Source organism: Canis aureus, chromosome 18, assembly GCF_053574225.1.
Source record: "Canis aureus isolate CA01 chromosome 18, VMU_Caureus_v.1.0, whole genome shotgun sequence".
NCBI classification, from domain to species: domain Eukaryota; kingdom Metazoa; phylum Chordata; class Mammalia; order Carnivora; family Canidae; genus Canis; species Canis aureus.
Genome location: NC_135628.1, coordinates 21,704,271 through 21,730,780, shown reverse-complemented (window position 1 = coordinate 21,730,780; position 26,510 = coordinate 21,704,271). Strand labels below are relative to the sequence as shown.

General features: G+C 44.4%; 3 long non-coding RNA genes across 4 annotated transcripts in view; 1 reads left to right on the top strand and 2 right to left on the bottom strand.

Moving 5' to 3' along the window:
* Positions 1 to 26,510, bottom strand: part of LOC144288728 (uncharacterized) — an 87,517-nt gene that overhangs the window by 42,482 nt on the left and 18,525 nt on the right. The gene's annotated exons all lie outside the window — the stretch shown is intronic.
* Positions 7,760 to 25,312, top strand: LOC144288727 (uncharacterized). Of its 2 annotated transcripts, XR_013356709.1 has the most exons (4): positions 7,760 to 8,465; positions 11,159 to 11,222; positions 22,643 to 22,730; positions 23,884 to 25,312. It is a non-coding gene; the product is annotated as an uncharacterized LOC144288727 (long non-coding RNA). The 2 variants fall into 2 exon arrangements; XR_013356710.1 differs by lacking the exons at positions 22,643 to 22,730; positions 23,884 to 25,312 and adding an exon at positions 16,292 to 16,865.
* LOC144288726 (uncharacterized) lies at positions 12,839 to 26,225 on the bottom strand. The gene is made up of 3 exons (XR_013356708.1): positions 25,817 to 26,225; positions 23,324 to 23,382; positions 12,839 to 13,819 (listed from the first exon to the last, which is right to left on the bottom strand). It is a non-coding gene; the product is annotated as an uncharacterized LOC144288726 (long non-coding RNA).

The following is a 26,510-nucleotide window of genomic DNA, read 5'->3' as shown; positions in this document are numbered from 1 at the left end:
TGGACTTCTTCTAAAGTGCCAGAAGTTGTTTTTCCTTTCAGCCAGTGGAGTTTGGGTTTATATTCCTTAGAGTCAAAACTATCCTAACCAGCATAAATGAAATTGCTGGTTGAGAGGGTATGCATGGGTTTGCTTCTGATAAGCACCCTTAAGTCATTTCTGTTGGACCTCTTCACAGCACGAACGCAGAAGGGATCTCAATGGCTGGAATGCATCTTCCATCCTCTGGAACAGGGTGGAGCTTTACTGCTGCATTTGTCCAAGCGTATTTGCACAGCTTCTCCGTCAGTGTCCCCTCTCTTCTGACGCATGCAGATAATACGGTAGCAAAGTGTAAAATCAGAAATCTGGCCACACTTTAGAAGGGAATCTTCCAAAGCTGTGCTTCCTAGCCTTTTCATATTATGTTACATAGTCAACGGTAATATGTTAAGGGCACCTTGGGGTAAATAGATAATGATACTCAAGGCCAAGGGTTTCCAGCCTAAGGATTCCAGCTGCCCTATGGCTCACCTGCCTTACTGAGAGCAAAGGAGAACAATATTTTGGCCCACCTGAAGCCCATTCGGGGAACACTGGTTTGAAGTGCTATTCTAGAGAGATCGTCATATTCCGTTGATTCTAAATAACACATTTTTCCACATTTTAAGACCTCTGAAACTAGGATGCATCTTACAATGTCCAAGACCTTATAAATTCTGTCAGCCAGGAGCCTGTATCATTTAACTGACATGTCCTACCTTTGCACAAATTCGATCTGAAAATCATCTGTTGGCCCCTTCTGATAAGGTCAGGAAAGTCCCAACATCATGGAGAGTTATTGTTTAACGGGTACAGAGTTTCAGTTTGGGGTGATGAAAACTTCTAGAGATGGATGGTAGTGATAGGTTGCACAACCCCGTGAATGTGTTTGATTCCTGTGAAATGTACACTTGAGAAATGGTTAAATTGGTGCATTTCATGTTATATATATGTTACCGCAATTTTTTGAAAAAGGCCCCACAGCAACATTGCAGGTGTCAAGCGGCTTTGACACGGAGTCAATGGTGGGGCTCCCTTCTAAGAAACATGGCAACCTGTTGGCACACAACATGACACCATGTGAAAAAAATTAAATGTTGAGGATCCTGAATATGAAGTTGTAGGGATACTTCAAGCAATTGTTTCTCTGATAGTTTTCCTCATTATGTATGCACAAGAGTGACAGGAGCCCAAAAAAACCCCTCTGTTCTAGCAATTCCCAGTTCGACCCTCCAGATGTACTCTCCACCGTTTGGTACCCACTGGAGGCAGATCGTTAGGGACTGAGCGGGCTACACGGCCCCTTGCCTCTGGCTTCCAGTTGGGCTCAGCCAATGGGAAGCAATGGCAAGAGCCTGGAGAGCAGAGGAGAGAGGTCAGGGTGTTACTCCCCTGGCTGCCTCCCTCCGGGGCACTGGGTTGCCAATGGATGAACCCCTCCTCCACGGAAGCCACAGCTCCTGCCAGCAGCTATGGTCTACACTCCCTACCGTTCCCTCCTGGGTCCACCACGCACCCCATGTAGCCTGGGAGTGGTGCCCACTTCCCACTGTCACCAGCTCCTGGCGGCCCTTCACTCCTCCCTGCTCACATCCTCTGTAAATACTGTTCTCGTCAAACCTTCTTTCATGCTCCCACCTTGTAAGGGTGCTGTTTCCTTCTGGGGTTCTGACTCATTTTTAGATCCTAGATCTAAAAGAGATCTTTTCAAAAAAATGAAAAACTGAGTAGATACATGAGCACTGTGTCATAGTGTAATTGGCAGCACTTTTTCTTTCTTAGTGGTATACAAATAATGATGCATCTCACAACTGCCAACTTCTTAGACTTGATGAACTAGGGTAAAAATCTCCAAAATGCCATAGAGGGTTAAAGAGTTGTTTCCAATATTACACTCCCAGAATTAACTTGGGATTATAGCCAAGCAAGTTTAATATTTCGAAACATCATACACAATGCAGTTTAGCGCCAATTCTATTCCCTGGATGAGTCCAGCAGCAAAATGTAAGGGCCTCAGGAGCTTCCAAGGCTCTCTTGGAGGTTCCTATGTGTTGCCCCAGGTCAGCTGATCTTCTTGCTCTCCTCCTACACCCCTCCTGGGCATCCCACTGGCTCTCATGGTGCCTCCCTCTATGACTCCAGTAGCTTCATAACTTGCTAGCCCATCTCCAAATAATTCACTCTTCCCTTTGGTGCCAAGATACATTTTTGAAAAAATCAGAGCTGATCAGGCCATTTCCCTGCTTAAGATCCTTTAGTCACTTCCCTTGGTCTTCGGGACGGAGTTCAAATTTTCACACGTACCACTCAGGGCCCCTCATGGTCTCCCCCTGCCAATCTCCTTAGCCTCATTTCCTGTCACTGACTCAGACGTGATGTTTCTGCCTGCCACACATAAGGACGTGCTGACTCCTAAACACGTCTTACTGCTGCATATTTCCACGAGCCTGTTTTTGCTGTTCCTTGGAATTAGAATGCCCTTTCTGCCCTTCATTCAGCTACCTTTACTCACCCTTCAATATTCACCGCATTTATCACCTCCTCCAGGAAGCCTTCTTGGATATTCTGGGTTGAGTTAGCAGTAGTTCCCGGTGCCTCATGCTTTTCACACTACTCAAAACTGCTTATATCAGAGGCGTTCACGTGGTAGGAACTCAGTTTGTTCAATGAATGCATTAATGCAATTTAGCTATTTTCTGTTTCTATTGCTTTTCTGATACCATAACAACCAGGACACTTATTAAAGAAGCTATTTCTTTTCTCAGCATTCAATTCTGCCCAGCAGCGAAAGTGACCAGTAGACTCAAAACAGTAAAATAATCCTCAAAGCAGTGCTATCTCAGGGCCGTGTAAACCAACCTCACGTGCTAAAGACAGATTGAAGATCTTCACTGAGCTAAGCCCTAATCATGTTCAGTGCTTTTAATTTTGAACCTAGACTCCCAGGCTCTGTACTATGCTGTAACCAGTTAAACAATTGAATGACGCCCAGTATAGCATAGCTGCTGAGATCACAGACTAATCCAGACCGCCTGGGTCTATGCCTTGGCTAAGCTACTTAAACTCTTCATGCCTCAGTTTTCCCTCCTGTAAGATGGGGATGATATTAACAGTACTGACCTCAGGGAAAGTGATTTAATATATGCAAATGCTTATAACAGTGCTTGGTGCAAGTCAAGTACTGTTTCACAACCAGCTATTTTTTGTATTTTCCTATTAAGTGGCAGAAGGAGAGGCACATCTGAAGAGTCATTTCAGGAGTGCTTTTGGCTGTAGCGTTAGGTCTCCTAGTGCCCATTTAATGAATTCACGGACCAGAATCATGAGACCTGGGTCTAATATGGGGTCTGTTGAAGAGGCATCATCTTCCTTCCATCTGGTTCCTCCGAGGCTACCAAACGGATACAGATTTTTATTCCCACACCACATATAGCAGTGTGAACAATGAATTCTGCCTTTTTCTTTTCCTGCCCACAGCTTTTGTATTTGTAAGGTTTCTCTGTGTCTGTAGTGATTATCCCATGAAAGCTCCCTGTGTGTACTGCCCACATGAGTAAGAAAAATTTGTGTCAAATAACAAGTTTAGCAAAAAAAAAAAAAAGTGGTTCCTGAAATCACATGTGGACAAGACGGTGAACTCCTCTGGCTCCTGGGAATCCCAAGAAATATGTGCCCACCTCCCCCCACCCCCACTATTTAAAGGACATCGAGAGCGCCTTGGGGGTAATAATCACTCTTAGAGATGCAAAGTTACCTAGAATCCTAGAATTTTGCTGCTGGAAGATGGAATTAGACAGTACGCCTATGAGGAAGGTGTCAGTAATCTAGCAATGTGCTTCCCCAGCTTTTCATGGAAGATTTTCTAGCATCCTCCACATTTCCCAACCTTTGCTCTTGGGGGAAAAGAATGCTCTTCTAAAAAAAAAAAAAAAAAAAAAGTGGAAGGCCAAAAATGTTTAGTGATAGATGCTTTCTAATACTCCTGTTTGGTTTATTTGCTTCAAATGCTGAAAATAAAAACAGGAGGGCATGGGCCATGCAAAGCTGGCTGCTGGTGATAGTGTCCTTTGGCCCAGCGACCCCAGTTCTAAGAGCACCCTGCCTCCCCAGTGTGTCCTGTTCTCCCTTTCCTGGAATGCTTTGCACCCTTATGGCTTATATTTTTACTGTCTGCCTCTGGCACAAGAATGACCTCCAAGAGGACTTGGAATTTGACTTATTTTGCTCACTGCTACATTGTTAGCCTCTAGAATAACACCTGATACTCAGGAGGTGACAATACACAGGTTACTGAAGGACTATGAGGCAATGCAGGGTTTACAGTGAGCGCCCTTGGACTGCCAATTATCGGCGTTCCTGCTCCATCATCGTCAGGGCAGGGTAAGTCAGAGCCTCCCTATCTGGCCAGTCCTCTTCTTCACCAGTAGCCACAGGCAGGAGACAGAGCAGATTCTTAAGCAATTCATTTAAGCCTGAAGTCAAACCAGACACAATTGTGTCAGAGACTCCAAACTTTACTCTTCTTTGGAGGAGACTCTGACCTCATCTCTTTACTTGGACGACGGCTCTCCCCCATCAGCCACTCCTCCCCACACCCTCATAGAGCCACATGCATCCTCTTACAGAGTTGGTTTAAGTTTTGTTGGAGGTTGGTATTTTCAGAATATCTCATGGACACATTTAGCCACAAAAATCAGTGGAAAGAATCCTTTTCACAAGTAAGCATATCTTGCATCTCAAATGAATACAAGTACTTGAGTTTGAATCACTTTATTTCTGCCATCTTTTGGACAAAGGATTGAAGAACTGAAGCAAAAACAGTCACTGAGGAAAGGCCACGTAAAGAATATGGGCTGCCTTAGCATCAGGACACGTCATTCCTGCGAAAAGCAGCTGCTGAGTCCTACCATTAAGCTCTACTATCTCGCAATTGATTACTGCACCCCTCCCCCCACATTGATCCATCCTCCATTATCACCCCTCGTCCACTGACAAGCCGGCTGGAATATAACCAGGTAAAAAGTGGCTTTTTAAAATGAAAACCAGTTTTTAAATGTGTGTCTCAGGGTGACAAACAGGCAACCCCAAGGACTCTGAGGCATCCCACAATTATACCAAATGGGAGTCACTCCTTCACTTGACTGTCAGCAACATGGCACAGGAACCAATTCCCTTTTGCTCCCCACCCTGTGCCTGGCACCCAGCAGACACTCCATGAATATTTGATGGATACACACCTTTGTTAATAAGGACTTTTTGTGATTCCTTGGATCAATCAGCTCCAGCCAAAAGCTTACAAAATCAAAATAGGGCAATGTTGATGGACTAAAATTTGGTGCCAGTCACTGGCCCATTGCACAGAGCAAGCTATTGATAGGAACTCCCCCACCAAAACCCACATTCCAGCAGGGATGAGAAGAGCAGTGTCTCTGTGTAAAGTATCTCTACCGCCCCAGAATGTAAATATCCCCCCCTCCCTCACTGTCCTTCAAAATGCTTTCTTGGCAAAAGTGCTTCCTTTCAATTAATAAAGTCTATTTAAAAAAAAATAAAAGTCAGACCTAAGTCAGAAATAGAATTGAGAACAGATCACCAAACTCAATCCTTGCAGGATCTCACTTATCTAGCAGGCCACTTGAGTAACAGGACCATTATCCATGGGTTTTGTTCAAATACATTTCCTTCCAGGGTCTAGAGAGTTTAAATTCCTGTAAAGCACTGCACACCCACACACCAATTAACAAACCTGTGACCCTCCTCTCCTTCAATAAGTGAGGCCAGTCTTTTGAGTACCTTTTAAATAAACTTGCAAAGCCCAAAGTTTCTGTTTTTGTTTTAAACCCCCACCAAGGAGCCCACCAGGGTAAAATGAACTAAAGGAGACCTGAGAGGATCTTGTTCCCATTTACGTGGTTTAACCCACTGACTTCAAAAGAGTTGGCCAAGCTCTTGAGCAGCACTTGGACCCCTCTTTGGCCTCGCCCCTCCCCCCCCCAGGGAAAGGAGCAGCGACGTGGCCACCAGGGGTACCCGGCCCAGCGTCCCAAGCCCTGGCGGCGATGGTGGCGGTGACCACAGTCTCCAGAGACAAAGTTCTGTAGTGCACTGACTTCTATCATATTCAGAGTCGGAGTGTCTCAGAACTTTGCCTCAAAAGACCAGACAGGCTGTCTTCCTCCAGAAGTTTCTTCCTGCAGGTGTGCTTTCCCCCACCCCCAACGAAGACAAAGAAGAATAAGTCGTTAAAAGCAATTTAGCTCAGGATGCGACCGATAATGGAACGGGGCATTAATTATGGAAAGTTACTGCCGCAGTCAGCAGGAGCAAATGCCCAACAGAAATGGTGTCTTAACAGCTCGGTTCGACAAATTCTGGTTGCAGTGTCACGGCGAACAGGCTGCAGGGCTCCCACGCCCTCCCCCCCTTCCCTCCCAAGCCGGATCAGAACTCATTCCCCGTCGAACCCCACCTCCTCCTCCTCCTCGGTTCCTGCTCTTTAAACTTTTGCAAGCGGCTAACTCCCTCCACCTAACTTGTGGCAACTTTTTACCTTCCCGTCTGGAAAGTTGGTGGGGGAGGGGACCGCAGGAGGACGAATTCTTGGAGCTGAAAGAGTTAACGGGGGAGGGGGGAGGGGGAGGGGGGAGACCTTAGGCCCAGGAAATGCCCCGGAGCTGGGATGCCCAAGGAACCACGGTTTTGCGGGGCCGCCACAGCGTCTCCTCTTTCCCACTTTATTCCCCGTCTTCCCGGGGCCCGCGCCCAGCCCCAGAACTCGCGTCTATGCGGTCCTCTCCCCTCCGCTCCACCCACCCACTCTGGATTCTCCCTACCCCATTAGGCAGAAAGACTCCCGAGGAGCCCGTCTGCACACACCCCTCCCCTCGCACACAGCCCGCGCTCGCGGCTCCCGCCCCGCAGCCCCCGCAGCCCCCGCAGCCCAGGACACCACCCTCCGTCCCCACCCCGACCTACCGCACCTGGACAGCTGTTGCACCCGTGCAACAGGTCTGGAAAGTGTCTTCCCCACCTCCCAACCCCCCAAACCTCCCGCCGCCGTCCCCTCCGCTACGCCCCCCCGCAGCCAGGGCCGGAGGTGCGGTGGGCTGCGTCCCCCGGGCCGGGGTGCTCGGGCGGCGGGCAAAGTGCGGGGCTCCCAGGGGCGCCCGGGGCGGGGGGCGGGTGGTCGCGCTCCGGCCGCCGGGGGCCGGGGTGCCCTCCCGGGTGGCCCCTCGGCGCCCGCCGCAAGCTCCCCCGCCTGCCACTCCAGCGCCGGCCGCCAGGCATTCCGGGCGGGCTCCCCCCTCCGCGCTCCGCTCCGCTCCCTTCCATCTTGACTTTTGCCGACGTGGAAATTTTGGGTTTGGAGACGACCTGCGCTCTTATTGGCTGCCGGCGGGCGGGGTCGGAGGTCACGGCTGCTCTCGCTATTCCGCGCCAAGGGGAGCCGCACAGCGGCTCGTGTCAAGTCAGCAGGTTCCCTCCGCCTCCCCCGGGGTCACGTGCGCCCCGGGCGGGCCCTGGAGCCGCCTCCTTATGCAAATAGAGCGGCCGCGCGGGGCTGGGGGCGGGGCGGGGGCGGGGCGCGGCTGCGGGGGCGGGGCGGGGCGGGGCGCTCCAGGTGGCCACCTGGCCCCGCGTCCCGCCCCGCCCCCCGCCCGCCGCTGCCCCCTCGGCCCTGCCGCCGCTGTCGCCTCGGGCTACGGACCACCCCTCCCGCACCCCCCCCCCCCGCCAGCCTCGGGTGGCCTGGGGATCCCGCGTTTTGCAAGGTGCCTCCGAACGCCCGCTTCCTTTGGAGCCCCCTGCACCAGACCAGACCTGAACCCCAAGCCAGGTTGGGCCCCGGGTCGCTCCAGGGCGGGGGAGGAGGAAGCCGCGACGCTGCCTGCGGGGCAGAGCGCGGAATGGAAAGCTCGGGGAGGTCAGTTTCCTCCTCGGCCGGGACTTGGAACTAACAGCGAGATTCCCGGTAAGAGTATTCTAGGACAAGGCAAAATCGAGACTTCATCGAGGTTACAAGTATCCCCTTTTACTTAACTACCTACCCCCCACCTCCAAATAAAAGGAGGCCAAAATGCGAACTAAAAGTGTCACTTCTGGGTTTTTTGTTTGTTTTTTTGCTTTTTTTAAAACATGCCTACAAGGACTAACTGAAAGGCCGGTCCGCCTCCACCCCGCCCTCTGCTCACTACTGGACACCACAGTGGAACCTGGGACGCGTTCTCCTCCCCACATCGGGGTGGAGGTGTGACTCTGGAGCTCGATCCCGATTCCCCGAGAAGTCACGGAGCACGTAAAAGGAATCAGTTCCTTGCGTGGTTCCCCAAGCACGCCAAAGGTGTTTTTCTAGAAAGAAAGGGAATCGATGAATGGCCACATGACCGGGATGGCTTCCCACCCTCCCCCTTCCCCAAGGAAAAGAAAGGAACAGCCTTGCAAAGGTAGGGCCTTTAGTATAGTAGGTAGTATAAATGCGGACTCTTTGGTGGTTATTGCAAAATCTGCCAGCTTCTAGTCCCCAAGAAAAAGGAAAGGAGCCGCATTGTTTTAAATATAAAGATTTCTCAGGATCGGCCTAGTTGTTTCCCTTTGTGTAAGAAAACATCTGTATCACCTTTATATGTTGTCCCCTGTAAGTCTGACCCAATGATACAGAAAAGCCAAAAAAAAAAAAAAAAAAAAAATTCATGGGAAGAGTCTTACCTGGAAAATTCCTCCCATCCTCTCTTCTTACTCTGTCCTTCTCCCCATATCCCCCCAATGGAAGGATAAATCATTGCTCCTTCCAACTGTTTTATCCTCAAGGATCTTTCTCTCCACTGTCCTTTCTCTTCCCTCTGCACACTTGGTTGTTTATGTGACCCCTCCCGGGTTTGCAGGGGCCTCTCCCCGGGCATTGTCTCCTCCAGCCCCCCACCCCCTCCTCGGCCAAGGGCTGCCGGCAGTGCTCACTGGGCCTACGAGTAGGTCTCGGCTCTGCCGCCTGTTCTGTTGTGTGCACTGGAATATTGATTTTTCAGTGTGTGTGCGCCGGCTCTGTAAAAATCAATATTTCAGTAGCTCGAGCACAGCCCAGGGCAGTGTAATGGAGCCAGCCTGCTGATGTTAAGGGGTCCACCCTCTGCGATTGAGGGCAGTCAGAAAATGGCAGTGTGTTTTCCTATTCCATTGTTTGCTCCACAGGGAAGGAAGGAGGGTGCGCCTGGTGGTGTAGCATCAACTTCCACGACCAAGTAACCTCAGTGCTGTTGGGTAACACACAAGCCATGTCAGAAAATGATCCACTCTTAGGTCAAAAGGTAGTGATGGAAAACCTCTGATTTATCCGGTCTAAAACTCCTACATAAAACATTGGGGAGGAGGAAGTTATTGTACGCCATCAGTCCTACCAGATTTCACAATGAGAAAAAACAGGCTCACTCCAGGAAAGGGTTAGAGTTTATCCAGTATCTATTACTAGGTATACAGATCATTATTAATCTGCAGCCCCTAAAGTATGCCTCTGATTAATGAGAACAAGAGATTTCCGGGATGATTTGAAGAAAAAGATCAATAATGATCAATTTAAGGGTCTTCATGGATTTTACTGCCCTGGTGGAAAGACATTGGATTTGGGGTTAGGCCAGGGGGTGTCGGCCCAACATGCCCCACAAAGGGAGCCTTTTCTAGTCTGTTCACCTGGCCTCAGGAGCCTTGTCTATAAGTTGAAGAATTAGACCAAATATCTCTAAATACTCACTAGTTCAAACATCTGTGATTGTACAGAAAAAATAATATAGTTAAAATCTTCAAAAGGGGTACGCCTGGGTGGCTTAGCGGTTGAGCGTCTCCCTTTGGCTCAGGGCATGATCCCGGAGTGCCGGGATGAGTCCCACATCAGCCTCCCTGCTTGGAGCCTGCTTCTCCCTCTGCCTATGTCTCTGTCTCTGTGTCTCTCATGAGTAAATAAAATCTTTTTTTTTTTTTAAAGAAACAAAAACCTTCAAAAGCAAAAATGTGACTAAGCCAAGCATATAGTATGGATAAGAAAAGTAGATTATTACCAGAAGTGTTGTAGAAATGGAAAGTACGTATTTTCCTGCTCTAGTTGTGTGTTTTGTTTCTTTTAAATTATATTCCAGTGCCATCATATGGAGGGTAATTTGGACATTTTTTCGAAATGCACTTCTTTTGACCCAGCATTTCTAAGAGCTTTTCCTGAAGAAATTATTAACATCATTAGGAAGATGTTTATCACTACCAATTTTAAAATATTAGAAACAACCTAAGTATCCAATGATAGGGGACCTAGTAAATCACATATGGTAATGGTGTATTCATTCAGTGGAATGCAACTCTTCAAGATGGTAATGCTGAATAGGTATTAAAATAATGTGGAAGATCTGCATTTATTGCAATGCATGTACTATTTAAATCTCTATGTATGTCTCACAGTGGTAAAGGATATGGGCTGTGGAGTCAGATGACTTGAGTTCACTTCTGTGCCATTGACTAGCTGTGAGGCATTGGTCAGCTGTAAACAAGGGGTATTTGTTTCCTATTGTTGCTATAACAAATTATCACAGTGACTTAAAACAACACAAATGTATTATCTTGCAGTTCTGAAGGGCAGAAGTCCAAAATGGGTTTCACGGGGCCAAAATCAAAGTGTGGACAGGGTTATGCTCCCTACAGAGGTTTAAGGAGAGAATTTGTTTGCTCCCCTTTTCTAGGGTCCACCTGCATTCCTTAACTCATGGCCCCTTCCTCCATGTCAGAGCACAATACTCCAACCTCTACTTTTGTGGTCACCTCTCCCCTGTGAATCTTTCCATCTCCTTTTTAAAAGGACTCTTGTAAAAAAAAATAAAAATAAAAAAATAAAAATAAAAAAATAAAAAAATAAAAGGACTCTTGTGACTTATTGGGCCAACCTGGCAAACCCAGGATAATCTCCCCATCTCTAGATTCTTAATCACATCTGCAAAGTTCCTTTGACCACATAAGCTGACATATTCATAGGTTCCAGAGATTAGGGTGTGGACATCTTTGCAGCCATGATTCTACCTACTGTGTTGGGCTAAAATCAAGATGTCAGCAGGGTTGTGTTCCTTTCTGAAGACTCTACAGGATGTTGTCTTCTCACCTTTTCCAGCTTCTACAGGCTGTCTGCATTCCTTGGTTCCTGGTCCCCTTCCTTCAACTTCAAACCAGCAATGGTAGGTCACAGCTTTCTCAGATAGCATCATTCTCATTCTGACTCTTCTGTCTTCCTTTCCCCCATTTACGAACCCTTGTGATTCCATTGGGCCCACCTGAGTAATCCAGGATACTCTCCCTATTTTAAGATCAGTTTATTAGCCACTAAATTCCACCTGCTACCTCAGTTCTCCTTTGCCTTATAACATGACATATTCATTCATTCCTGGGATTAGGACATGGACATCTTTGGAAGACTGTTGTTCTGTCTACCATACTCAGGATAGTGGTGAAAATCTGCATCATGAGGTTGTGAAAAAGATCTAAAGAATCAATGCATGTAAAGGGTTTAGAACAGTGCCTGGCATATACTAACTAGCCTATAGGAAACATTCCATAATTATCTATTATAGTTACTATCTGGAATGGAAATGCAGACAGTGAACAATAGTTGCATCTAGACCGTGGAATTAAGTCTTTACGGTCTTCATGTTGCTTATGTTTGTTTTTCCTTTTTATACCATTAACACGTATTACTTGGGCCACTTTAAAAAAACTTAAAGGAAAATGAGACAAATGAATAAAAGGGGGCTTTGTAGTATAATGAGAAAATAATTTGATTGGGGGTTAAAAGGTTCAGGTGCTCTCAGCACAGCTGCTAACAAGTTGTGACATTGGGCAAGTTACCTTAGCTCTGCGTTTCACTTTTCCTCATCAGTCACATGAGGGAGATGAACTGTATATTTTGCAAGGTCCTTCCAATTCCTAGTGTACAAAGAACACCTATAAAATCAGTAAGAAGAGAAGACAGCCCTAGAGGGGGAAAAAATGGATACAAAGCACAAACAGGAGTTCACAGAAGAAGAAAAACAAATGGCAAATAAGCATAGGTCAATATGTTAAGCCTCATTAGTAACAAGGAAATGCAATTTAAGAGAGATATTTAGTGAGATACCATTTATTCCCACTAGATTGGCAAAAATTCAAAAGTCTGACAACATAAGCAATTGGAGATGATATAAATGAATTGGAATGTTTACACAGTGCTGCTGGGAGAATAAATTGGTACAACTACTTTGGAAAACAATTTGGCATTGCCTTGTATTGCTTATCACGTAAAGGCAAACGTTCACATAGCAGGTGTCCAGTGTACCTACCCAGAGAAACTCTCACACATGTATACCAGGAGACATGTACGAGAATGTCATGGCAGCACCGTTCATAACATTGAAACACTGAGAACAGCCCACAGCAAAATGGAAAAATTGTTGTCTATTCACACAATGGATAATTCTACAGCCACAAAAATGAATGAACTACAGCTCCTCACATGGCTATGAATGAAGCTTAGAAACATGCTATGTAGGAAAAAAGTAAGTTCCAGGATAGCACAAATATTATTATATCATTTTTATGTGTCAACACAAGCAAAATCAAACGGTGTATCTTTTTAGGGATCCATACATAATTAGTGAGTTTTAAAAAGCAAGGAAATGGTAAACAGAAAATTCAGGACAGTGATTACTGGTGAGGGGGTGGAGGGAAGGAGAGGAGGGGGTGTAGCTGGTAATATTCTAGTTCTTAAATTGGACAATAGGCTCATAAGCATTCATTTTATTATGCTTTACAACTTACATACTTGTGAGATATGGTTTTTTGTGTGTACAAACATTAGATTTAAATGATATTTTATTTTATTTATTTATTTTTTAAGATTTTATTTATTTATTCATGAGAGACACACACAGAGAGAGGCAGAGACACAGGCAGAGAGAGAAGCAGGCTCCATGCAGGGAGCCCGATGCGGGACTCGATCCAGGGACTCCAGGATCATGCCCTGAACCAAAGGCAGACGCTTAACCACTGAGCCACCCAGGCGTCCCTTAAATGATATTTTAAAGAAAGAATGGTGTTCAAGGACGTCTGTATTCTGATCCAGGATGCTTTACTTCTTGTAGTTGATGCTACAACTTGGCTTAGATTCCTTTCAAACTAATAAAAGCGAACTCTGATGCCAATTTGCTATTTGGAATCCTGCTGGCTAACAGTTCTCAACAGCCACCTGTACCTGGGCTTGTGCAGCAGTTTATGCTCTCAGTGAACCTCGTAATTTCCAAGATCCATACCCTGAAGGGGATTTTATGCCAGCAGAAGCAGTGCCTCCAGAAGTCTCTTACAGCTTACCTTCCGTGTGCCCCCGGAGCTGGCCATATTTTGCACACCTTTTGCAGTTGTTGCCGAGATGCACAGTTCATAAATTTCCAGTCCAGCCCAAGTGAATTTGTTACTGCCCTGACTCATTACATTTTTGTTTTGTTTTGTTTTAAGACTGTATTTATTTATTTGAGACAGAGAGAGAACATGAGCTGGGGACGGGGGGTGGGGGTGGGGAGAGGGATTGGGACAGAGAGAGAGGGAGAAGCAGGCTCCCCACTGAGCAGGGAGCTCAGTATGGGGCTCCATCCCAGGACTCTGAGATCATGACACTGGCTGAAGGCAGACAGTTAACCGACTGAGCCACCCAGGTGCCCCTCATTACAGTTGTGATTTCAATGTTGAAGAATGACAGTTCCCATTCCCTTGACTTGCCTTCTGTCTCTTCATAAGGTTTGTCCACCTAAAAAAAAAAAAAAAAGGTTTGTCCATCTAGTCATAGTCCAGAGGGGCTTGGTCTCACAGTCCTGCAATGATCCTGGCATTCATATTATTTCTGACTTCCATTTTTGATGCCATAGTGTCCAAAAAACAAACCAGCTTTGTTGATTGGGTTTCCTATTTCCTTCAGTGAAACACTGAGAAGCATTTATCAGGATTCAGGGGTACCTTAAATACCAGTGTTTTTTTTTGTTTTTTTTTTTTAATACCAGTGTTTCTGATGAGAGGATCGGCTTTCATAGGGTTTGCCAAGGGAAGCTAGTGCCAAGTGTGTGTAGGAGGATGGATGAGGATGGTCTTCAGCCTGGGAGGCAAAGGGTTTTTGTTTATTTTTTTTAACTTTTATATCATGAAAAATTTCCAAAATTTTTCAAATGGAAAAAGAACATAATATAAATATACTCTATAATATAAATCTAAAAATTATTTAAAGAGTGCAATGAAATCTATTGCCCATCAATGGTTTCAATAATTATTAACTCATGAACAGTCTTGTGGCTTTTGCTGCCCCCACCCCCTTCAGGATTATTTTGAAGCAAATGCCCAATATCATGGGGCATGGCTATTGTGAATGCATCATCATAATAAGCAGCCTCAAAGATCCGGAGGGAGTATTATTAGTGGTAATACTGAGCACAATCCCTTTTTGCAACATTATTGCAAGCTATTTATTTGAATCAGTGAAATAATGAGAGGCCAAAGTTTTCCCACTTAAGATTACCTTTAACTTCCCAGGGAAGGCTTTTGGATAAATTCAATATGAGGAAAATCAATGTAGGACTTTATATCTGAGGGCTGGGGAGCAATACAATGACTTAACTTTGTTTAGATTTTGATCTCTTCAGTCTCACCGACAGAGTATTAAAAGAATCAACAAAATAGCATGAGATCTATTACAGTGGTCTTAGCTGGTCTCTATAATCCAACCTACGTAACATTATCTTTCTGAAGCCCACCTTGGCCTATCTTCTTAGTAAGTGTGAGTGCCTATTATGTGAGAATTACTAGGCACAGGAAGGGATTCAAAGACAAATCAGATATGGCTCCTGTTCTATACTGAAGAATGTGTCTGGTCTTTGTCTTGGGCCCTTGGGTGGGGGTTTCTAAGTCCTTGGACTTTTCCAAGTGATAAGGGTACCATTGTTTTTCATGGATGACTTCAGGATGACAGACACCTGAGTTTATGATAACAAGATGACTCAGGGGGCTGGCTGGTCATGAGGAAAAGACCAACTATGTATTTAGAGGGTTGGGTCTTTGATCCAGATGGTATCAACTTAATCTCTGGGGAAGAAAGAAGGACAGGAGATTGAGTTCAATCATGTGATCATGGGATCAATGATTCAATCAATCAGGCCTGAATAATGAAACTGCAATAAAAAAAAAAAAAAAAACACTGAGGCACCTGGGTGGCTCAGTGGTTGAGCATCTGCTTTCAGCTCAGGTCATGATTCGGAGATCCTGGGATCAAGTCCTGCACTGGGCTCCCCACAGGGAGCCTGCTTCTCCCTCTGCCTGTGTCTCTGCCTCTCTCTGTGTGTCTCTCTAAATAAATAAATAAATAAATAAATAAATAAATAAATAAATAATCTTTTAAAACAATTTGGACACCGAAAACTCAGGTGAGCTTCCTGGTTGGCGAGCACATCAGTGTGCCCAGAGGGCCATGTGTCCCAAGTCCACACTAAAAAGTGTGTGTTTGGGACCCTTACCCTGTGTGTCTCTTCATTTGGCTAGTCCTGATTTACATCCTTTTTAAAACTGTAATCATAAGTATAGCACTCTCCTGAGTTCTGTGAGTTCTTCTAGTGAATTATCAAACTTCAGGGGCCAGTGAGAAGCCCTAAATGTGTATAGCCAGTTGCTCGGAAGTGCAGGTGGCCTGGGGACCTCCTGCAGTGCACCTGTTGTCTGAACCTAAAATGAAAATAGTCTTGTTGAGGATCATGCCCTTCAGCTGCAGAATCTGCTCAGAACTGCACTCCAGTATCTTAGCTCCTACCTTCAACAATTCACAGGTTAGTAGACAAGGGAAGACATAGATGTGAATTAAAATGAAAAGTGTCATGCAACAGGGGTGCCTGAGTGGCTCAGTCAGATAAGCATCTGTCTCTTGTTCTCAGCTCAGATCTTGGTCTTAGGGCCATGCGTTCAAGACCTGCAGTGTCATGCAACAGTTACAGATGTGCTCTGAGAAACAAGAGACCAGAAAAAGAACTCAGAACTAAGGACACTAGGGAAGGTTTTGGGGAAAAGGTGGCCCTTGCCTGGAGCCTTGAAAGATGAGTGAGATTTGAACTTGCAGAAATTGTAATAAGCATTTATTGAGTGCTTACTCTGCATCAAGCTCTGTTCTAGTGCTTTATGTATAATGAATTATTTAACATACACAGTCCTATGAGGTTGCATTAATATTGTCTCTTTTTTACATCAGAGAACATCGAGGCACCCAGAGATCAAACACCTTGCCAGAGATTGCATAGCTAATAAGTAGAGAGCTGAGATTTGAAACCAGGCAATGTGAGTCTAACACCCACACCTTTAACAACTACTCTTGACTGCCATTCAAGAAAGGGGAAAGAACATTCCAGGAGGAAGGCATAACGAAAACAGATGGGAAGACAGAGGTAAAAACATAAAGGAAAAGGAATAATGTTGGATGGGTACTTTGAATGCCAAACTAAGGGCTCTGAACTTGACCCAGGACGCATCAAGACACCAAAGGTTGTTAGGGACAGGGCTCTGTCATGAGCTTCTGTGGACTTTAAGGCACTGCAATCCTGTATGGAATTACCATTGAAAGCATGGTCTGCTCCTCCAAACCAAGAGGCTACTCTTCCCTCCTAAAAAACAAATCAGGGCAGCCCCGGTGACTCAGCGGTTTAGCGCCACCTTCAGACCAGGGCGTGATCCTGGAGACCTGAGTCCCACGTCAGGCTCCCCGCATGCAGCCTGCTTCTTCCTCTGCCTGTGTCTCCGCCTCTCTCTCTCTCTCTCTCTCTCTCTCTCTCTCTCTCTCTCTGCGCCTCTCATGAATAAATAAATAAAATCTTAAAAAAAAAAAAAAAAACAAATCACTTTCTACTCAGTCCTCCAGTGGTGATGGAGAGACTAGAAGTCCAAGGGAGAGCCTCTCATTCTCACTTTTTAATCTTTCATGGCAGTTGGCCTAATGTACACTAGAGACACGTGAGTGTTTGCAGACTGAGTGGATATTATACTAGGTTATACCATATCAAGCTGCTGATAGTTGGCCCTGTAAGTTTGACCTACAAGAATGGCGACTCATTATGGTTTCAACCTATTTTAAGACACTGTATTACAATTATACACAAAGATTGGCCAATGTTAAAATTCAAGTACAATATCGTTTAAAGGCATTAACTAGGCATTAGGAACTTCGTAAGGGACTATTCAGTTATATACAATGTACAAAATTTAAATTAGAACATATATATATGAATACTGTAGCACAGTGCATTTTTATACACATAAGTACATATATGTGTAGATAATATACATATATTAGCATTTCGTGGAATATATGCATGTGTGTATATATGCAGTGAGAGAGACACACACGAAGGCCTATCTGTAGGCTATTTCCACAAGAACTGTTATCCATGCAATCTGATCTTGATGTCAAATCAGAAGGGGAAATGCCATTCAAATCAGGTTTATAAATGTGAGGTAAAGCTCAGTACAGTAGATCAAAAATGCAGAGGGAAAAGAGAAACAAGAAAATTGAATAAGCTTTATCTAATAGTTGATGTTGCATACAGTGTTTCAGAGAAGATTCTTTCTCAGTGGGCAGGAAGAAGTCATTTTTAACTGCCTTCAACCAAGAAGTTAGGAAATTCTAAAAGGTATATATGTGTCACATTGGAGATGATGCCATCAATCAAAGGAGAAAGCACTGGTGTCAGTGACCCTCCTAAAGCAACAGAGACTGCCCCCCCATGAACCCTCTTGCTGTGCTCCTGGCTGCTTCCGCAGAGGGTCAGGTGTCAGAGCTAAACTCCCAAGGGTGGCCATCAGCTGTGCAGCTTAACTGACAGGAGTGAACTAATGACCCAGGTGGCGCAAGTAAAGTCTGGAGCATGCAACCCAGACTTTACAGCACCGCCCCCCCAAACTTCCAGGGAGGAAGTTTACACGTATACAAGAACCACAATTCAAGGAAAAGAGGAATTAAAGTAGATCTAAAGTAGAATTAAAGTAGAAACCCAACTCAAAATCCTGCCCAGCTAGTCCGTCTTTATTCAGTGTGCTTGTTTAGTTTAATTGAACGGGAGATTGTAAAAGGCGATTTATTCCCCAAAGCGGGTCAGACCTGTTGTTGCTTCCTGACTCTCCTGAAGCAAACCTACTGGTGGGAAAGATTTTTCCTAAGGATTCTCTGCAAAACAAAGTGCTCTAAACTACATATTAATGGAGATCGTTATTTCCAAGCTAGAGAGGTAGAGAAGCTGGACTACATATGTGATCATCTGACTTTCCATTTGCACACCAAGGTGCTTGCTCAGAGCATCGGAAGGTAAGGCCAAACTGAAGCACAAATGCCCCGCCAATTAAAAACATATATTGATCAAATGGCATCAGGTGTATCTCATATTTACAAATCACTGGGAAATTCTGTTACAAATATCAAGCTATGGGACGCCTGGGTGGCTCAGTGGTTGAGCGTCTGCCTTCGGCTCAGGGTGTGATCCTGGGGTCCCGGGGTCAAGTCCCACATTGGGCTCCTTGCATGAAGACTGCTTCTCCCTCTGCCTGTGTCTCTGCCTGTCTCTGTGTCTCTCATGAATAAATAAATAAAATTTAAAAAAATTATCAAGCTATTTAACTTCTCTAACATTTAGTCAGAAAAACCCCAGTTTCTGATCTTTAAACTTCAGAATCAGTGCTGACTCTGCCCCTCAGATGCTGATCTTAAGAAGTGAAATGTATCGTGTAGCTTCCTAACACTCTGCTAAAGATGTATATGCCCCCTTAGTAACACCTTTTGAAAATCAAGCTCCCGCTGTGCCTACCCTGATGAACACATACAGGTACCCCAGCCTCTCTTGAAATCCCTCAGTTTTGTTTCCCATGGAAATAACAGTACGTTCCTAATAGGATTGGTCTTCTTTTTCTCCAGGCACTCAGTTTCCTTTACAAGGGAGGAGAGATTGGGGGCATCAGTTCTCCAAGCCCGGATGTCTTACAGGGTCTTGTTTGCAATCCTACAAAAGCATGGAGGTCCCTGCTCAACACCCCAGTTGCTTTCTCTTGTTTTTTTCTCTCCCCTGCTCTAACACGAGGAAGAGCCTGTTTTTCCAGAAGCCCCTCTTGCCAGGAGACATCAAAAACCCCAAGGACTCAGGAAAGCCATATACTATAGACTTCTCAAAAGAGAGGCTTATATTAAATTCTCAGAACCTTCTCTCCAGATTTTCAGTCTACTTAGTACCTCGTTTCCACTGAGGCTAAAAGGTCAGGGCAAGTGTTTGTTTTCCTGGCATGTATGGCTTTCCACCCCTCTTCTCTGCTCTATAGCACTTTTTCTTTTTCTTTGTGATAAAATAATGATATAGCCACCCTGCTGGATCTCTGCCCGGAACTCTATGAAATAACACCCCAACCCCTAGCTCAGAGCTTCCCACCCTCCCTTATCCTTCTGATCATCTGACATGCTTACTCAATGATTTGTCTCCCCTCTCCCCCAGAAACTGTAAGCTCCCTGAGGACAGAAACTTTGTCTTTAACTCCTGTGTCACCAGAGGGCCAGCACACATACATTTTTGGCATTCTAGAAATATTTGTCAAGTGAGTGAATCATGTACTTGGATTAGTTGATATAAACCAAAACAGTTGGGATCTCTGGGTGGCGCAGCGGTTTGGCGCCTGCCTTTGGCCCAGGGCGCGATCCTGGAGACCCGGGATCGAATCCCACATCAGGCTCCCGGTGCATGGAGCCTGCTTCTCCCTCTGCCTATGTCTCTGCCTCTCTCTCTCTCTCTCTCTGTGACTATCATAAATAAATAAAAATTAAAAAAAAAAAAGCCAAAACAGTGAAGGACAAACTTGCATAAAATAAATCTTCTAATACTTTTCATGTAATGCTGTGTTGGATATCTAGTAAAGAGGACCCAACAGGTATTAAAACTGTCAAGGATGGGGGTGGAGGGGCGCCTGGGTGGTTCAGTCGGTTAAGCAGCTGCCTTCTGCTCGGATCCTGATCTCAGAAGCAGGGAGTCTGCTTCTCCCTCTCCTGCCCCTCACCTCCTCCCCCTGCTCATGTGTCCATGCATTCTCTCTCTCTCTCTCTCTTTTAAATAAGTAAATAAAATCTTAAAAAAAAAAAAAAACTGCCAAGGACATTCCAAACCTGCCCCTCAATAGAGTAGGAAAATAGATGACTTCTGCTGTCAGAAATACACTGTAGCTTGATATTCTTTGTGGGAATTTTTTTATTTTTTAGAGAAACAATCTGTTAGACCAATATATGAAACCTTTTTATTTGAAGTGTAAAAAATAGAGTCATATCATCAAATTCAATGAGTTTTTCTTCCTTTGTGTGCCTCAATCACCACCATCCTGATATGCCTCTTAAAGTAATTTTATTATTTTTGGAGAAAAGTCACCTCACCAAAGAGCATATGAATGACACATATGCCTTTTTAAGCATTTTTTAAATTGACTACAGAATTGTATGGTACTTTCTAAAAGCCTCCAAACTAGTCAGAAAGTTTGTTTCTCTTAAAAAAAAAAAAATGGAAGAAGAGGGAAAGGGAGGAGAATATGCTAGAACTCATTTAATCTTCCAGGATGATTCATTTCTTTTTTTATCATTTCATTTCTCCATATATTGTCAGCATCACAGTACAGTGTTGGATTTACCCGGGATCAAGGAATCTCTTGTTGAATCAAAATCTGATGAGTGTGTCATAAATGCAGCACAGTTCACATTTACCAACCTACCCAGCAGAGATTCAGTTTTGGATATTAAATATGAGTTGTGCTATCGGAATTTGCACTGATCCTCAGGCTTACTCACTGATGGGATTTGGATGGCAAGATTCAATGGCACCAGCGGAGGACAGCCTTTTGCATGACACAAAACACCACATGTTCCAGCGTTCTGCTCCCCTCACTTGGAGTTCTGACTTTCTTTGGGCTGGAAGAAAGTCATTCTCCCCTTTATGCTTCAGTAACACTTCCAACAAATCTCCCTACAGCACCTATCACAGAGTTTTGAGATCAATAATTTACACCCAGGACTACTGCTTGACCGTATGGCATCTTTGTGTAAATTAGAAAAAGACACCCCTTCCTCTGGCGGGGGGCGGGGGGGGAGCGGAGGGAGTCAGAGAAAGATGGGATATTACCAACCACTATTTTCATAAAGTTTAGGGAGAATAACAGGGAGGACATTATCTTCCTTCCTCTTCGGCCCACAACTCCACCACGAAACAGGAGAAGGATGTGTCAGTAGCAAACTTTTTTGCCGTTAAGTTCAGTTGCGAGCTATATCTTGTTAACAATAGTGACAGTTTTCCTGTAAAGACCAAATCTCTTCTAGAATAAATGAAACCAGGACAATATTTTGCGTGAGAAGGATTTTTTTTTTTTTTTTTAGAGACAAGGCACTTGATTTTCAAGCACATGCTTTGCAGGGTTGTCAGCTATTCAGTGATCTTTTACTTTTTTAGAGATGGTCTTGTATTTTGGCTTTTCAAAGAGAACAAGAGGGAAAAAAAATGCAGTGGTGCTTTTTCTTGTGCCTGAGACCATTCCAAAAATAACCCCATCATTTCTCCCTCCTGCGAGCTTTTTGGGGAAGGAGAGAGACTGCAGGCGGGAAGGGGAAAGATTGGAGTGTGGGAAGGTGGTGAGAGGCAGTTACTACAGGAATCTCCACAATATCCTGGCAAACAGTCTGGATGAACCGAAGCACTGGATGCTCTTCTCCTTGGTCTCAGCGAGTAGGGTGTACTTTCTCTGGAGGGCCCTTTCCTCAGTAGGCTAGAGGCTCACTCTGATGGGGGGAGCTATGCATGCCTTTCCATTCTCTTTTTCCTAGCCATGCTCTAGGCACTTGGATGACATGTACTCCTACACATACCAGCGGGGCTACAGAGGCCTGTTTCAGGGAGTCTTAGTTTTTAATCCTAGAGATCATCTAGTTCAGTGTTCTCGAGCCTCTCTGACATCACCTCATAGTAAGAAAAACCCTGACACACACTAACTATATAAACCTAGATTTAACCAAAACAAATACTTCTGGAAATAACATTTAGTCCTACAATACCTAATGCATTCTAGTATTTTCTATTCTATTCTTTTTTTAAAAAATGTTGACCAGGGGCCTCAGTGGCTCAGTCAGTTAAGCATTGGACTCTTGATTTCAGCTCAGTTCATGATCTCAGGATTGTGGGGGTGAGCCCTGCATCAAGCTCTGTGCTGAACGTGGAGCTTGCTTAAGATTAAAAAAAAACAATGCTGGGCAGCCCGGGTGGCTCAGCGGGTTTAGTGCTGCCTTCAGCCTGATCCTGGGGACCCAGGATCAAGTCCCATGTCAGGTTCCCTGCATGGAACCTGCTTCTCCCTCTGCCTGTGTCTCTGCCTCTCTCTCTCTCTCTCTCTCTCTCTCTGTGTGTGTGTCTCATGAATAAATAAATAAAATCTTAAAAAATAAAAACAATGCTGATCACAACTCACTAAACTGATTTCATAAGTCACTAGTTGGCTGAAATCTACAGGTTGGGAATCACTGATCTATTTTAATCCTCTTATGTCACAGAACCGGAAACCCAAGTCAAAAAAGGTTAAGTGATCTGGACAACATTACACAGCTACTGCCTGGTTGCAGAGTCAGGATGAAAATCCAGGTAACAAAATCGTCTAACTCAGCTAATTATTAATAACAAACACTGTTCTTGCAAAACAATGAGCAGATGCCGTACTAGTTCTGTGAAGAGTGTGTGCTATTACAGAAACATGCAGATTTTGTTTTAACGGTGGAAAATCAAAGTCACTCAAAGGAGAACTAAATAGAATGTCATCCCTCAGGGCACCTGGATGGCACAGTCTTGGTTTCCGCTCGGGTTGTGATCTCAGGGTCGAGAGATCTGGCCCCAAATCGAGCTCCAAGCTCAGCGTGAAGTTTGCTTAAGACTCTCTGTCCCTCCCTGTCATGTGCTCTCTCTCTCTCTGTCAAATAAATAAATCCCTAAAAATAAATAGATAGATAGAATGTTATCCCCATATCTTCACACACAAATCATTTTCAGTTGCAAACTCTAGTGTCTAGAGGGCTATCTTTCTGTATATATATATATATATATATATATATATATATATATATATAAATACATAGAGAGAAATATAAATATTATATTTATTATATATACTATGTGTTTATTACAAACCTAAAAAATATAAATTGTATATATATGGTATATTTGTTTTATGAATGCTTTACATCACATCTGCAACTTGGCTCCGATCTGCTGGCTCGTGTGAGCTTCCCTGCAGGGACATCTAGAATGCAATAGAAAAAAACCTGAGCAACCAGTCCTTCCAAAGTTAAAATCTGGTTCAGTAAGGGCTGGTAGGCATCTTCGTGGTGAAAGGGGGCATCTCAGTTAGACACTAGGGGACTCTATTGAGGTGCGAACATGATGGTGAGTTCCCTCTGAGACAAAGAGCCATCTAGCAATAGAGCAAGACTAGAACAGCCTCAGCAAAGCTCAACAACCTCACAGCCCATCATTCTTGGGGGGGTTCGCCCACAAGGGCTGCACTCACTGTTGACTCTGAATATATTACCCCTCTAAGAGTAGTATTTCCATTAAGATACATTAGTCATTAAAAATGAAGCCCTAAATTTTAGCAACCAGCATACTTTCCTTCAATAAAAGCATGTGTGTCTTCCCGTTCCACCCAATCTTATCCTGTTAAAAAAAAAAAAAAAAAAAACTGCTTCAGCCAAACCAAATACTCTCTTCCTTTCTCTCTCTCTCTCTCTCTCTCTTTCACCAGCAGCGAGGCTGATCTCCAGCCTGCCCAGGATACAAAACTGAGGATGCAGCATGCTGATTTTGCCCGTGGCTTTTTTTTTTTTTTTCATTGATAAGGTACTGTTCACCGGTTCATGTGTCAGCTGATGAAAGCAGCAATGACCTTTTCCAACAATTGGCCTCTGTCTTTACATTGGCTTTCTGCACTTGACTAGGAGCCATGAAGATCACCTTTAGGGCAACTTTCAACCTATTGCTGTGAAATGGCAACAGAACAGAAAATGAACCAGAAGTAAACGGACATTTGCGGATACACTGAGGAATAGATATGGGTGCTTTTAGCTTGCAAATGTGAAAATGTCACAGGTTGTTTCTGAACATGTTCCAGCTGGAGGCAAAATAATGCTTTGGGGGTAAACATATGGGCCACATGTGCGAAGGCACTGAAAATTAGGTATGAAAGTTATATATGCAAAATTACCACAGAAATTCCTGCTGTGATCATTATGAAATTGCCTTGGAGTGTGGGTTTCTGGCTCACCTTCCAAGCTATCCAATTCCTTTCATAAAACCCTTAGGCAAAATTATCCCTTCTCTCCTTAGCCTACCTTACTTCAACACAGCACCGTAAATGTCATGTCTGTTCCAAGCCCTATCTGCTAGGACAACTGTGTAAGAAATGATTCCTTTCCAGGGGGAATGGGGAGAAATATCAGAGGATTTGATTATAACCTTTAAAAATCAATTTTTAAAAATTGGTACATTTCAGTGCTTTCTAAGACAGACATCTTTAATTGTGCCTAACTGTGTTTGCTTTGGCAGACACATGTTGACTCTTGCAATGGGCAGCTTCCAGCCACATCCGCGTTTATGGCAAATAGGTCAGAATGTAATTCATCCCCTTGTCTATGAAGCGATCAACAATTACAAGTTCTTGTTTCCCTCTCATTCTATTGCTTTACTTCTTTTCAAAGAATGACATAGAAATTGCCATGAGATGGAGAATAATCAGTCCTCAGCAGAAAATAGAAGACCAACTCTTATAGTTGAGTGGAAGGGTGGCACATATAATGTTTGTTTCATTTCTCATGTCCTCTTTGAGTGACGCAATCTAACACCACAATTCAATATTATCAAGGAGGTGACATTTCACAGGACTGACTACTGGCATGGTGGATAGAAGGTTCTGTAAGCCATATTTGCTGCTGATGACACTAGCAATTTGATGACATTAAAAAAAGTCAAGTATTCTTTCCAAAAGGGATAGGTACCTTTGAAGAAATAATATTGTCTTTTCTTTGATTTGCATGCTCCAGTTCATCCCCAACAGATACTTGCAGGGAAAAACCTGTACCTGTACTCAAACAATACACTTCCTGTAATGTCAGTCCCAGGTGAAGTGAAACCAGCCAGGAAGAACATGGTAACCTCTCTGATTTTAATAAATAATAGTTCTCAAAAAAAACCAAACCTGTATTATTGTTATTCCAGCAGGTTGGCCGTTTACAAATAGATCACCAAAATTTTCATTTGTATATTTGGAATATAGAGTGTCCTGTATAGGTGCCCACATATGCAGTATAACAACAATAGGTTCCCAGACCAACCATAGACATCTATTTCATTCATTTTGCTGATGGTGTTGGAAGATTCAAAGAAGCATGAAGGATTCAAAGAGTAGTAGTCTGCCCTGGGAAGACAATCTGTGGCATAAAATCCAAAAATAATCCCCTTATGATTTCTGCTACTTTCAGGAAGGGAGAGAGTGAGGAAAGAATAATTATATCAGCCATGATCCAGCCAAGAAACATAAGCCATTTTGAGCATTTTGGTTTCTCAGGAGACAACAAAGCTGAGTAGCTGCTAGAAGGTGGCAAGGCAACCCAGAAATTAACAGTAGCAGGAACTTACTACCACCCCTAGAGTAGAGGGTCAAAAGGAGGAGATGATGTTACCAGAATCCAGAAGCCAATTCACCCTGTGGAAGCTGGAATCACAGTGTTCCAATCCAGTGAGGGCTGGATGCATGAAGGAGTTGCCACAGATGCCATCAGGAAAGCATCTATGGATTCAAGGAAGCACAAGGAGAAATAGCATGGCTTCTCCTCTCCTCCCACCATCCAGTCCCCATTGATGCCTTCCATTGACCAAACTCAGCCAGAAACCAACTGACACAGGAGCCTAGGAAACTCAGCCTGCAGGGGTCAGTCTCTTGCAATATAGAGCAGAGGAAGGAAGGGCAAGAAATGGATCTGAGGGCTCACAGACCAGGCGTGGCACCCTGGCCAACTGACTAAAAAGAAGGGGGTGAAAATCTAACCTCATTTCCCAGCAGATTCAACAGGAAGAGGTTGCTTATTAGCTCTGAGAACAGAGACCATGCATGATCGACACAAAAAGTCAAATTACGATACAACTAAAATAACACTACCAGGCATCGGTATGAAAGATGCCACAAGAGAAACCGTGACACCTGCCAGCTGAATGAGCATGAGCTGGGAGAGACCACGTGGGCCCGGAAGTGACTGGGTTCTAATTCAGAAAGAAGGGAGGTCAGGATGAAATCAGGGCTTCTGGGACAGAAGGGGCACCACCTGTAGAGACAAGATAGGTGTTGTACCAGGTCAGGCAGTGCATAGTCACGGTTAG